The following is a 15,363-nucleotide window of genomic DNA, read 5'->3' as shown; positions in this document are numbered from 1 at the left end:
GGGCGATGGGCAGGAATGTACTTGGCAAGGTCACTAGTGGGTATTTATTTCACTGGCAACTCAGTCTAACTTAGCAGCTTTGGCACAAATCCAGTTGGTTGCACCTCCAGTGCATTAAAGGGGTGGTTAACCTTTAAGTTAACTTTAGTATGTTATAGAATGGCCAATTCTAAGCAGTTTTTCCATTGGTCTTCATTATGTATTAGGGATGCACCGAATCCAGCATTCGGTTTGGGATTCAGCCAGGATTTGGATTCACCCGAATCCTTGTGCCTGGCCGAACCGAATCCTAATTTGTAAATTAGGGGTGGGTAGGGAAATCACGTGACTTTTCATCACAAAAGAAGAATTTTTTTCCACTTTTTCTTTACTTCCCCTAATTTACATATGCAAATTAGGATTCGGATTCGGTTTGGTATTCGGCTGGATTTTTCACCAAGGATTCAGGGACTTGGCTGAATCCCAAATAGTGGATTTGGTGCATCCCTATTATTTCTTTTTTATAGCTTTTGAGCTATTTGCCTTCTTCTTCTTCTGACTCTTTCCAGCTTTCAAATGGGGGTCACTGACCCCACCTAAAAACAAATGCTCTGTAAGGCTACAAATATATTGTTATTGTAACTTTTTATTACTTGTCTTTCTCTTTAGGCCTCTCCTATTCATATTCCAGTCTCTTATTCAAATCAGTGCATGGTTGCTAGGGGAATTTGGCTGATATTGCAAACTGGAGAGCTTCTGAATAAAAAGCTAAATAACTCCGAAACCACAAATAATAAATAATGAAAAACAATTGCAAATAGTCTCAGAATATCCCTCTCTACGTCATACTACAAGTTAACTCAAAGGAGAAGCAAACCTAAAAGTTAAAAAACCCTACCCCTACCCTACATAGCCCCTCCTCCCCCCAGCCTAAGTGTTACCCCAGGCAAATGGCCCTAACTTTTTACTTACCCCTCGTTGCAGATTCAGGCATCGGAGTTCACGGGCACCATGTTCAGCTGCTTTGGTAATCTTCTGAATTGGACCAGCGCTTCGCAATTTTCATGAGTTTTGGCGCATGCGCAGTTGTCATGGATCAAAAAATTGCTCCAACTATACATGCACTGCCACGCCAGTCTCATTTCGAAGATTACCAAAGAGAAGAAGATGGCGCCAGATTCGCTGGACAGAATCTGCACGGAGGGGTAAGTAAAGGCTTTTTGCCCGGGGTAAAACTAAGGCTGGGCGAGGAGGGAGGGGGTCTATGTAGGGTAGGGGGGAAAGGGTTTTTTAACTTTTGAGTTTGCTTCTCCTTTAAAGGTGAACAACCCCTTTAATACACCGGGTTGGCTCCTTTAACCAAGTATTTTATTTTGGATTCTGGCACTTCCAAATTGATTTGACTGTATTCAAGGCAAATATATATATATCTTACATATCTTATATAGGCCTTAGTGTGCCCTGGTTACATACCTCACCTTGTTACTTTACATTGGCTGCCCAGAAACAGGGTGAGACTAGGCCCGGTGACCCTGACCCTTGTGGGTCTTGCTGGCCAAGGCCTGATCCACATCTGCCCTCCTCTGTTGGTCCCCCCAACACCCTTCCTACGTCGACCATGGAAAAAGTAAGTATAAGGACAGTGTGTGTGGGAGCTTTATTGGAGTAGCCAAACAATGGAAGCAGCACTGCTGTAAAGGAGTGGAATGCAGAGCAGCATTTTAATGGCCACTTAAAGGGCATGTAAAGGCAAAAAAAATGTTACTTTCTTTAATGAAAAAGAAACCTATCTCCAATGCACTTTAATTAAAAAAATGTGTACCATTTTTATAAGAAACCTGACTGTATGCAGTGGAATTCTCCCTTCATTTACTGCTGTGGATAGGAATTGTCAGATGGTCCCTAACTGCAGAGCAGGGAAACAATCATACTTATGAACAGCAGGGGGAGCCCCTGCCTTACTTCCCAGCCATGCAGAATTCAAGCAACTTTGTTTATGATGATCCCTAAGCAGCCCAGACCACACTGAGCATGTGCACAGTCTTAGTCTTGCAAATATGTAGCCAACTTTGAAAGCATAAATTATTTGTTTGATTAGGCTTGTGGTGCAGTAAGTTCATGTTTATATTTAGTATACAAAATACAGCATTTCTAGCCTTATTCTATTTTAGACTTTACATGCCTTTTAAAGGAGAATTCAACCGTAAACTTAAAAACCCCTACCCCCCTACCCATAGAGCCCCCCTACTCCCCCCAGCCTAAGTGTTCCCTGAGCAAATGCCCCTAACATTTTACTTAACCCTCAGTGCAGATTCAGGCATCGGAGTTCATGGGCGCCATTTTATTCTCTTTAGAAATCTTTGGAATGAGACCGGCATGTCGGCACATGCCCAATTTTCACTTGCGCAGAAACTCACCCCGTGAACGCTGATGCCTAAATCTGCACCAAGGGGGAAGTAAAACGTTAGGGGCATTTGCCCGGGGTAACATTTAGGCTGGGGGAGGAGGAAGGGGGGTCTATGTAGGGTAGGGGTTTTTTAAGTTCAGGGTTGAATTCTCCTTTAATGGCCAGAGATTGCATGTACAGGTGAGAACTGGGGGGGTCGTGATACATCAGGAATCCATTGATGCCCAGACTGATCCAAAGCTGAGGGGCCGAGTGGCATAGCTTAAAAGGATAAGAAGTTCAATAAATGGCCTCTGTTTAGATCCTGTAGGAGGCTGGGCCATGTATAGTCATATAGGTGTAACTGAGTTAAAGGGGCAGTAACACCAGAAAACAGAAAGACTTTTAGTTAATTTAGACATGATGTAAAACCTATATATTTGCTTCACGTTAATGATACACTGGACAACTTCAAGCACATTTTTAGCACTGCAGGTTCAGGCTACTGAAAAACATGGTGCTTGAAGCAAAGCAATGCATCCCGTGTGCCTTTGTCCTTAGAAAGTTCAGTATAGTACCAGCAGGGGGGGGGAGCAATTCTAGGATTAATAGGGCTATAGGGAGAAAACAGATATGGGTAATGTAATCAGGGGAGTAAAGGTGGCCATAGACGCTTTCCCCGATATGCCATTAACAAGCATAGCTATATCGGGGGTAATCTGAACGATCCGATTACGATGTGCAATGGGCTCCGGCGGGATCGGTCGGGTCAAAATCAAACCTGACCGATCGACCAAACGACTGATCTCCGCCGAACGAAAGATGTCGGCACTCCCCACACACGATCTGAAAATCGTACAAATCCTCGATTCGATCGATAGGATCTGTGTGTCTATGGCCAGTTTAACAACTGTGCGCTCGGCCCCCCTGCAGAAAAAAATATTCAGAGGGCCTGGTGTTCATAGGGACTCCTAGCAGGTACCATTTATTGGTCACCTGTTTGAAAGCAAATAGCTGATTCGTTGCTATGGGTTACTAGACCAGATAAAGGTTATCATGTTACCCCCATTGAATTCTAGCAATGCCATTCATGGCTCTATGCACAAATATATAGAACACAACAAAGCTTTGATCATACTAAAGCAGCAGAGCCATGTGTAAATAAACCCCGCAAAGCTCAATATGCTTTATGTTAAACTCCTGCCGTTATGGGCCCTTCCCAAGTAGGAATGCAGGGCCCTTTTGTACTGTCACAGGGGAGAATGAGATCATGGATGCAGATCCGTGAATGGAGAGACTGAAGGGATGACACAGACGCTCTTCTCTTTTAAAGAGACAGTGGCGGAGAAGTCATGTTCTTTCTGGGCATTTATTTGCTTGGGAAGAGGTTACAATGAACCCAACCCTGACTTGGTGCATACGTTTCCCACTGTTACTTTAAAGACAAATAATAAAAAAAATTGTCATTGCAATGTTATTATTAGACTATTATGTGATCATTCAAATTCCACTTAATGTCGGACTGTCATAAACTGATCAGCGAGAGCTGATAGAATAACCACTAAATAATTCACCAACAATAAAAAAGCACAGCTATTCGCCTTATCTGCCTGTTATGACATCATGTCTCCCTGGCCATTAGAGCCCGGAAGTGAAGAACCATTAAAATAAAAATAACATTAACCCCTTGACGGATAATATTAAGTGACAACTGTCATGTTTCTGTATCAGTGTCAATGTACGAGGGATAACTGGCACATCTGCCAGTATGATGGAGAGGTCTAGGCCAGGAGAACTCTACCTGCCTTAATACATAATTCCAACTGTAGTGTAATTCCAACTGTAATGGCAGTGGAATGATGATTTGGGCTAGGGCCCTGGGGTCCAGTGGAAGCAAACCTTAAGGCTTCATCATACACTGACATTTTTGACTAATTGTGTGCCCCCTACTTTGTAACAACAGTTTGGGGAGGGCTCTTGTCCCCATGATTGGAGCCTTGGCCAAGGAAGGTCCACACTCACCAGCCCATGGAATACCTATAACATATACCAACTGCCATTCCAGCCTGTTCCGGCTCTTAATGGTTTTAAAAATTAGTGATGCTTTCCCTTGTGTGTTATAGTTATACAGGAGCAGTGACCAGCTCCATGTTGTAGCTCCCACCCTACCCAGCTATAGTCAGGTGATCCCACTGGTGGCTAATTAAAGGGCAGCCAAGTTCGGGAGTTTTACTTTGAAAGCAGCAAGTAAGTTGCAAGTAAAACTTAGTCTCTGTGTAAAATGTATAATGAAGCAATAGAATTCTTTATGAATCGGATGAAAGTTGAGTGTAGGTAGGGTTGCCACCTGGCCAGTATTTTACTGACCTGACCGGTTAAAATGATGCTTGACCTCAATGTTATTAATAGGGAAAAATCCAAATATATAGGAAGGCCAGTATTTTTTTCCAAAAAAGGGGGCAGATTTATCAAAGGTCGAGATGAATTTTCGAATGAAAAAAAAAAATCGAATTTTGAGCTATTTTTTGTGTACTTCGACTAGGGAATCGTCCATAATTTGAAATCTATCATGTACCCCTTAAAAATTCGACTTCGACCATTCGCCTGTTTTAGCCTATGAGGGACCTCCTAGAACCTATTTGGAGTTTGGAGTTCGTTTGAATGCGCTATTTCTTCGATTTGTACGATTATGGATCTATTACTGACCTATTCGATGGAAAACAGACCTATTCAACCAAAAAAAAAAAAACTTTGACTTAATTGTCAAGTTGGTCTTTTTGAATTTGAATTTCGAAGTTTTTTTAATTCGAAATTTGACCCTTGATAAATATGCCCCTAAGTGTAGGACTGGCCAGCCCAGGGATGACTTTGACATAGTTGGCCAGCTTAAATATATTGCGATGTATGGACAAACAATCTCTGGGTAAGACAATTTTTTAGTAGCTTAAGGCACAAAATGTCTCAATGTCTTAAATATATTGATAATGGGTTGAGTTAACTTTTAATTTGTTATAAAATGGACAATTCTAAGCAACTTTTCAATTTCTCTTTATTATTTATATGTTATAGTTTTTTTTAAATTATTTGCCTTTTTCTTCTGACTTTCAAATGGGGGGCCAATGACCCTGCTTCTAAAAATAAATGCTCTGTAAGGCTACAAATGTATTGTTATTGTTACTTTTTCTTACTCATCTTTCTATTTAGTCCCTCTGCTATTCATATTCCAGTCTTTATTCAAATCAATTCATGGTTGTTAAGGTAATTTGGACTATAGCAACCAGATGGCTGAACGTGCAAACTGGAGAGCTGTTGAATAAAAAGCTAAATAACACCACAAATAGGGATGCACCGAATCCACTATTTTGGATTCAGCTGAACTCCCGAATCCTCTGCGAAAGATTTGGCCGAATACCGAACCAAATCCTAATTTGCATATGCAAATTAGTGGTGGGAAGGGGAACACATTTATTCTTTCCTTGTTTTGTGACAAAAAAGTCACGAAATTTCCCTCCCACCCCAATTAACATATACAAATTTGGATTCGGATTCCATTTGACCGGGCAGAAGGATTCGGCCGAATCCTGAACCAAATCCTGGATTCGGTGTATCCCTAACCACAAATAATAAAAAATTAAAACCAGTTGCAGATTGTCTCTGAATATCAATCTCTACATCATACTAACAGTTAACTCAGAGGTGAACAACCCCCTTCATCACATCTCTCTCTGGGGTAACTGCTCTCAACAGGTTCATCCAAACTTTGAGTCAACAAGTCATACCCGAAGTGTTTGGAGATTCTTACTATACATAATACAGGTATGGGACCTGTTATCCAGAATGCTTTGGACCTGGGGTATTCTGGATGATGGATCTTTCCATAACTTGGATCCTCATACCTTAAGTCTTCTATAAAGTCATGTAAACATGAAATAAACCCAATAGGCTGGGTTTGTCTCCAATAAGGATTAATTATAACTTAGTTGGGATCAAGTACAAGCTACTGTTTTATTACTACAGAGAAAAAGGTTATCATTTTTAAATATTTGGATAAAATGAAGAGTTTATGGCCTTTCGGTAATTCGGAGCTTTCTGGATAATGGGTTCCAGATAACGGATTCCGTACCTGTACGTGCAGTGTAATCTCCTGCAGGGAGGAGCTCTGGATACTTACATATTTGCTTTGCTATTGCTGAGATTTTGCCCATGAATAAGTATTATCTAACAGGTCTGCAAGTGACAAGTAGCGGATATGAATAACTGGCCTGTTACATGAAAATATCATTCTTCTGTCCTTCATTCTTTATGGAGAAACAGTTAGGAGTGTCTTTCAGTTAAATCTATATCAGTGGAAGGACTGCCCAGTTGTTCTAGCCAAGCTCCCCTCCACCTGCCTTATAAATAAACCATGACTGCTGTTTATTCTCCCAGCAACTTCCATGTTAATCTGCTATAAGATAATGTAATGTGAGAGATCACATTTTTACATATTTGTCTGCGTCCCACTGATACGGCTCTGATGTACCTGCTTCATTTGCAAGTCAACTGCCTCCTTCTCGAGCAGAATTTCCATAGAATTATTTCTAAGGCAGAAACATCCTCATTTCATATATATTGGCATCAGCAGGGGCCGATCTCTGGGGTATTCCTGTCTCTTTGCTCATTTTCTTAACTCTGAACATTTCTTGTTCTTAAAATAAGAAACTGTCATAATTTCCCAAGCATTAAAGTGTAAATAAAAGTAAAAATAATTCCTTACAATTGTCCGTTGCTTTAATGTCATGTGACTTCAAGGGTATACATTTGGTTCAGCACAACACATCGACCGGAATCCCACAAAAACACCAAAAGTCAGCAAAGCCCAGATCCTGGACATGGGGTATAGCTACAGGTATGGGATCCGTTGTCTGGAAACCTGTTATCCAGAAAGCTCCAAATTACTGAATGGCCATCAAACAATGACTCCATTTTATCCAAATAATCCAAATTTTTAAAAACTATTTCCTTTTGCTGTATAATATTAAAACAGTACCTTGTTCATGACCCAAACTAAGATATAATTAATCCTTATTGTAATCAGAACCAGCCTACTTGGGTATATTTAATGTTTACTTGATTTTCTAGTAGACAATGTATGAATTATCCAAATTATGGAAAGATCCGCTATCCAGAAAGCCCCACGTCCCGAGCATTCTGGATAACAGGTCTTATACCTGTAATATATTATAATATAATCTCCCTAATAAATACTCTTAGATTATACGTGTCCTCTATCCTCACCTTGCACTTTAATATAACAGGGTTCACTTGACAGTGTGTAAACTTGATGGGAAGGAGAATCTATGACTTGGTAGGGGCCCAGTTTGGGTCATCTATGGGGAGAATGCTTCTCCTAAATATTCCAAGAATCCCTGGCTAATGGTCACTTAGAATGAGGTTTGTGATGATCATTTACATGCTCTCCAAGATATTGAATGTAACCTTGTTATCAGGACAACTTGATCTAAGGTTTGACCTAAGGGGTTTTTGAATGGCAAAGTCCTAAATCCACTGGCTTAAAGCACAGCCCTTACAATGCTAATGCTAAGTTTGGGATTCGGCCAGGATTCTGCCTTTTTCAGCAGGATTCAGATTCGGTTGAATCCTTGTGCATGTTTGAACCGAATCTGAATTTGCATATGTAAATTAGGTATGGGAAGGGAAATCACGTGACTTTTTGTCACAAAACAAGGAAGTAAAACACATTCCCCCCCTTTTCCTTTCCCGCACCTAATTTGCTTATGCAAATTAGGATTCGGTTCCATATTCAGTCGAATCTTTCACAAGGATTCTGGGATTTGGCCGAATCCCAAAAAGTGGATTCGGTGCATCCCTACTTTGTAAACAAAAGGTCTTGAGGTAGAGTCCTGCAGCGGGTTGGGTACTCGTGGGTACCCAGCGGGTTACCCGCAAAAAACCTGCGGGTAGAAGTTCCGGGTGCGGGTATAGACGCGGGTCGGCGGTTCTTCGGGTTTGCGGGTCGTGGGTCTTCTTCATACCAATTTTTACTAATTGTTTCTGAGCACACCTACTTCCGGTGATGTCACTTCCGGTTAACAACAACAGCCCTTCCTGTTTTACTCCTTTCCCCCCTGATCACGCCTACTTCCGATGATGTCACTTCCGGTTTACAATGATTTCTGTTTACAAAGCACCTCCCGATTCTTGATGGTCAGCGGGTCCGGGTTGCGGATAAGGTACTTGTGGGTCGGGTCCAAGCGGGTAAGAATGCGGGTACGGGTCGGGTACGGGTTCCAAAAAAATGGACCCGCGCAGGACTCTATCTTGAGGTCTTGGGCATCCATTGTTGTTTTCCTTCTTCTTTTCTTCTCTATGAACATGAAGGAGCCTCCATATTTGTGGTGGTGGCAAGTAGGCTCTGTTTACCCTGCAGATAAATAACTTCATAACAAGGCGGGATGATACACCCCTAAGTAAAACAAACCAGAGATGTTTCTTATGTGATGACAATAACAATTAACAATCTATCCGGAAACCTATTGGTATAAAAGAATTGTTAATATTTGCTGTCATTGCCAAGGATGCCTCCATGCACCAGCGTAGCTACACCCTGACCTCACCCTCTTGCTCCCAAATACACCCCTTATTTTCCCCAAATACATTTTTCAGACGGGGCCCTGGATTTAAGGCTTAAAGGGTAATCAAAGTCTGGAAATGAATTAGGGTAGAAATGTGGAGCACCTAGAGGCCAGGGTGCACCCTACAACCCAGAAGGTGCAGCAGTTAGTGAATTTTTAGGCCTATAAAGGTGCTTGGAGCTTCCCTTTCTTGGGGTGGCCTTGCACAGTTTTAGGGGTTCTAGGATAGTTCCAGGCTGGGGCGCATAGATAAAATAAACTCATATTCTACGTGTTCTCACATGTTCTACTTTCCTTGATGTGCCGGCACAGTCATAGAGCCAATGTCTTATTCATGCACATGAGAAAATGCTTTCAACAAATTAAAAAATAATGAACCTTAATCAAAGACTTGGCTTAAAAAAAAATTTCCAGCCTCTTGGTCCCGGCCCATTAGATGAATCCATTATTTATCTCTGCGAATAGCTTCTGAATGGGAGACTGAATTAAAGGAGAAGTGTGCCCTTCTGCACCTGCAGATAGCAGTATTATCATTATTAACTTGTAATCTTCTTTCAAGCTTGCATTTCCACCAACGATCTGTGTCTCCAAAGATGCCCCAGTAGCTCCCCATCTTCTTTTCTGCTGATTCACTGCACATGCTCTGTGCTGCTGTCACTTACTGAGCTTAGGGACCCACTCACAATATACAGTACACATAGAATACAAATGTCACAATATAAGGCTGATTAGTAATTAATACAGATAATTACTACATGGCAGCTCAGAAACCAATGCAATTAGCATCAGAATTTAATAATCAGCCCTGTAGCATCAGCTTATATTACAGACCAACCTAATTTTCTGCTGGATAATTAGTGACGACCCCTAAGCTTAGCTTCTCAACAGCTGCTCAGAGCCCACTGAGCATGTGACAGACACTTTCCAAGATGGTGACCCCCTGTGACAAGTTTGAAGTCCTGGATCATTGTTGCTATTGACAAGCTGAAACTTTAGGCTGGTGCAATAAGTTCAGTATATAAAATAAGCCATTTTTAGCCATGTTAATTTTTAGGGTTTATTTCTCCTTTATTTATGAAAAAAAGCAATCAACAACAATGAAATCTTAGGCCACCGTGTTGTTTTTAATGTGCTTTGAACTCACAGGGAATGAAGTGCATGCCCTTTAAGTTGCAAGTCGCAGTTTCCCTAAGAGACCTGCTTATCTTAAATTGTTATAATGGTTTCTTTGCTTATCTTAAATTGTTACAAAAGTACCTGCCACGTATTCTGGGCTCTCTGCCAAAAGCCAATTAAGTTTTAGAAACATTGTTATCTTTTTCTGGCTGTTCAGTGCAGGAGAACAAAGAGAAAGTCGCGACGTTTTAATACCAATCCGGGACTGTGGGCTGAGCTGTCAAAATCGAGACTGTCTTGCAAAAAACGGGACAGTTGGGAGGTATGCCGGACTCTGAGCACGCACGCCTATACGTGATGTGCTGGAACTAGCGGCATGCAGAAGAGGCACCTGCCTAGGGCACAATGACTGGGGGCACTGGGCAGGTATCACTTGAAAAGTCTTCTGCCTACCCGTAGTCCGAGATTTCTTGCTGCCACTGGCTCTCCTCTCACTCCCTTGGTGATGACTTTCTTCTATTTTTCTATTTTCAATGTATATTAGTCTGTACTTTGTTTTGTTGTATGTGCCGCACAGTTGTCCTACAGCAAGGGGAAACAGGGTGTTGCATTATGGACATAATAATAATAATAATAATAATAATATCTAGATGTTTTAGCTATAAACATAGAGCCAGGCAACAGTGAATGTCCTGTAATTCTGTTGCACAAATGACCCCCATTGCTCAGTTCTGTTTAACATTCATATATTTCAGATATGGAATCAGCTTGTTAGACCCAGGATATTCTGTGATTTCTCACATGCAATTAATACATAAATAAAATAGAGTTTTAGTTTTAGTTGATTCCCTTTATCTTAATTTACATTAATAGGATAAGTAAACCTTTAAAATAAGTGAATGTGAAATTGATGAGAGTGCTGTTCTAAGAACTTTTGTAATTTACATTCATTATTTATTTCTTTTTTCCCAAGATATTAAGGGAAATATGTACTGATAATATGAATGAATTTTGTTACAACAGCACCACCTGCTGGTCAGTTTCCCACCAGTCTGACCACCAAGTAGTCAAGGAAGTTGTCAGGAGAAAGAAAGAGGCTGATATGATTTTCTTCTGCTTAGGAAAAAATTAGAAACCGTTCTCAAATCTTTCCTAAGCAGAAGAACATCAGAGCAGCCTCTTTCTTTCTCCTGACAACTTCCTTGACTACTTGGTGGTCAGACTGGTGGGAAACTGACCAGCAGGTGGTGCTGTTGTAACAAAATTAATTCATATTAACAGTACATGTATCCCTTAATATCTTGGGAAAAAAGAAAATAAATAATGAATGTAAATTGCAAAAGTTCTTAGCATAGCACTCTCATCAACTTTACATTCACTTATTTGAAAGGTTTACTAATCCTATAAGGAAGGTAACATGGTGCTTGTACTTATAAACCAACCTGCCAACTGTGCCCACATTATATTATTTCGGTTTTTGGGCACTGTATCTAAATGGCCTGGCATATGTGTAAATATATATATATATGTATTTTTTTATAGGAACATTACTGCCCTAGTCGTTCCCTAAAATGTCCCAGCATGCAGCGTGGAAGGGTAAATAGAGAATAAGGACCCTCAGATGAAGGTTTCCTGGGGGTTTGCAGAGTGGCAGTCTGATGCTGAATTAACTGACATGTATTGATACTGATATATAGAGAGTCTGTTTCTAATGAAGAGATGTATTCAGTGCACTGTCCATTTCTGGTAAACATGCTCCATCTAGTGGGTTAATAGAAATTGAATTATTTGGGAACATAATATGAAAGCTTGGGATTTTTTTGCTGCCCACCCACTCTCTCTTGTCAGCCCCAGTGGGAAACTACAACACTGGCGCTGAAGAGGTTTGCAGGTTGGATGTAACGTCATATAATTGGTGAAAGTGGCACTTGTGATTGTTGCACTAGGGGGCATCCTGTTGCTATGAGATAACAGGCTGGCCTATAGAGTCAGGATCACTTGACTGAACTCAGGTCCTTATTTTAAACGCTGCTCTAACAGTGCCCCACTCTTCTTCCTGTGGAAAGATCAGGGCCGCCATCAGGCGGGGGTACTGCTGCACTGGGCCCAGGGCCTAAAGGGGGGCCCAGCTGTGCTGCACTTTTTGAAACAGCCTGGCCCCTGACATCGTCAAAGCCATGCCGCATCTGCTGTATCTGCCGTAGTCCCGAAGAGCCGTAGTCCCGAATTTGAAGTCCCGAAGCCACAAAAAGACCCGAAGTCATGAAAGGAGCCGAACTTGAAGTCCCGAAGCCACGAAAAGACCCAAAGTCATGAAAGCAGCCGAACGTGAAGTCCCGAAGCCACGAAAAGACCCAAAGTCATGAAAGGAGCTGAACTTGAAGTCTTGAAGCCACGAGTTAAGTTCTATTGAACACCAATGTGTATTTTTTTTATTTTATTAAACCCCTGGCCACCAATGTATTATTAAAACTCTATGGGCTCCTGCCACCAATGTTTTTTTAAAAAAAATATTCTCCGGGGCCTTGTAAGGGGGGCCCTGGCCCAATGTTTTGTTTTTTTATGGGGGGCCCTGGCATTAACCCTGGCCCTGACCAACAATTCTTGAAAAATGTTTAAAAAAACTTTTATTGGAGCCCTGGCACCACATTTTTTTTTTAACTTATAAGGGGGCCCTGACCATCAATGGCATTTATATCTTGTGGGGGCGGGGGTTTAACGTTTTTAGTGCTGATGTCTGTATGGTCTATTAACTTTGGTGTGGGATCTGGGGTGGGGCTTGGGGTCTATGGTGGGCAAAAATTTTGTTGTATGGGGCTTAGGGTTGCCACCTGACTGGTATTTTACCAGCGTGGTTGGTAAAAATGAAAAGTTGGTAACCATAATGGGGCCCTGTGATTTCTAATGGCGGCCCTGGGAAAGATGCAGGGACGATTGCATTTCATTGGCAGCAACTAAATTCAATTAAAGGGCATGTAAAGGCAAAAAAATAAAATACCATTTATACTTTTTTTAATGAAAAAGAAACCTATCTCCAATATACTTTAATTAAAAAATGTGTACCATTTTTATAAGAAACCTGACTGTATGCAGTGAAATTCCCCCTTTATTTACTGCTGTGGATAGGAATTGTCAGATGGTCGCTAACTGCAGAGCAGGGAAACAATCATACTTATGAACAGCAGGGGGAGCCCCCGCCTTACTTCCCAGCCATGCAAAACTCAAGCAGCTTTGTTTATGACGATCCCTAAGCAGCCCAGACCACACTGAGCATGTGCACAGTCTTAGTCTTGCAAAGATGTTTAACAAAGTTACAAGATGGTGACCCCCTGTAGCCAACTTTGAAAGCATAAATTATTTGTTTGATTAGGCTTGTGGTGCAGTAAGTTCATGTTTATATTTAGTATACAAAATACAGCAGTTCTAGCCTTATTCTATTTTAGACTTTACATGCCCTTTAATATTTTAGTGACAGATGTGCTGACGTGCGGCTGCCAGTAGATGGCAATAGAGTGTTACACAGTTTAATGCAAGGAATGGAATGACAAATGCCCAGACTATTAAAGATTATCATTATAATCACTGGGGTAACTAAGCCCCACAACAAATTAATTTTAGGGCCACACACACATATACAGAGGCAATGTTACATTGCTCATTAATTAAGGCCTCATGGGGCCCCCTATACCTCCTGAGATCCCCTCGCAGCCCGAGGGTCTGCAGTTACGACCCTGATTATAATCACTGTTTCACAATGTTCTACTAAGGATTTGGTGCATCATGGACAAGTGCTGACCTTTATTCACCTTGAGCAAACCTTGCCCTTATTACTGTGTCCCCCTCTCAATAATCCCTGAAATATGGACTTTTATGGGACAAGTTTGGATGCATGGCTTTTTGGTGCCAGAGGGCTATTGGTGCTTCCAACATCAACCCTGAGCCGTTTCAGAGATAAGAGAGCCACAGCATCTCAGGAGCCAGTTCTTCTGCTGTATTTGTGGTGCCCAAAGTATGTAAAATTGCTCAGAGTGCTCCTCTCTGCACTTTTTGAATTTACAATATTTCTTTTTCTTATTTTTTTTTTTTTTAGGATATTAGCCATTTTTAAATGGTTAATATAATGAATTCGGAACAATAGTCCCATCTGTTGGTCATGTCAGCTGCCTGTAGCTAAAGTCAGCAGAAAATTAATTTTCTGAGAAAAGGAATGTCTTGTGATTTTTCCCTGCTTAGAGCTATATGCAAACAGTAGCGTGTAGTGGTGCCCCCACCTCTGAGTAAAAGTCCCTATTACCAATTTAGTAAAGCAGCCCTGCCTACTGACTCCTTTTGTACTTTTTTTCTCTCAGATTTCGCAAATGTTTTCGCTAAACTGCCGCAAAAATTTGCTACAACAAAAAAAATTGTGGCTTGTCTAAATTGTTGCACGTCAAAATTATTCAGACGCCCATGGACTTTAATGCATTTGAACAAAAGAGTCGCACGTGTAAAAATTGCCACGCGCATAAAAATGGACATGCGTCAAAATTGTTCGGACGCCCATTGACTTTAATGCATTTGGACAAAAGAGTCACGTGTCGAAAAACTGTCGCTCATGTCAAAATTGTTGCACAACAAATTAATTTTGACACCCATTGCGTTTTGCAAATTTTTCGCTGTTTCATGAATTTTGTACATTTTTCAGCGAAGCGAAATGGCATAGATTCGCCCATCACTACTCAGGAGCCAAGTGTTTATCCATATCATCTCAGGAACCAAGTGTCTATCCAGTAGTGTCTATATCTTCCCACCAGTCAAATGTCTAACCATCCCATCTCAAGAACCAAATTCCTAACTATCCTTTCTCAGGTGGTATTACTAAATCATCTCAGAAACTGGGAGGGTTACCTGATCATCCCATGAACCAAGTCATAGTTCACTTGCACACCTTTTTGACACCACCACCAATCTCTGGCTTACCTCATCCCATACTGATCAGTTGCTCAATGGCACCCTGCCTGATTTGTCCCCCTCCTTGTTGCATTCTAGGCTGCTGCCTTTTTTGCCTGTCCCTACTTCTGGCCCTGCTCGTGAGCCAGGTGCATTACCTTATCATCACAGAACTAGGAATGTATTAACTTGTGCCAGGAACTGGGTGCATTACATTTACATTCCAGGAACTGGGTGTATTAGTATATCATCTCTAGAACCAGCCGTGTATAAAGCTCATCTCATCTCATGGACCAATTCCACCACCATATCATCCCA

The sequence above is a fragment of the Xenopus laevis genome, chromosome 5S (assembly GCF_017654675.1).
Source record: "Xenopus laevis strain J_2021 chromosome 5S, Xenopus_laevis_v10.1, whole genome shotgun sequence".
In the NCBI taxonomy this organism is placed as follows: domain Eukaryota; kingdom Metazoa; phylum Chordata; class Amphibia; order Anura; family Pipidae; genus Xenopus; species Xenopus laevis.
The sequence above is the reverse complement of the archived record's forward strand: the minus strand, read 5'-3'. Positions refer to the sequence as shown.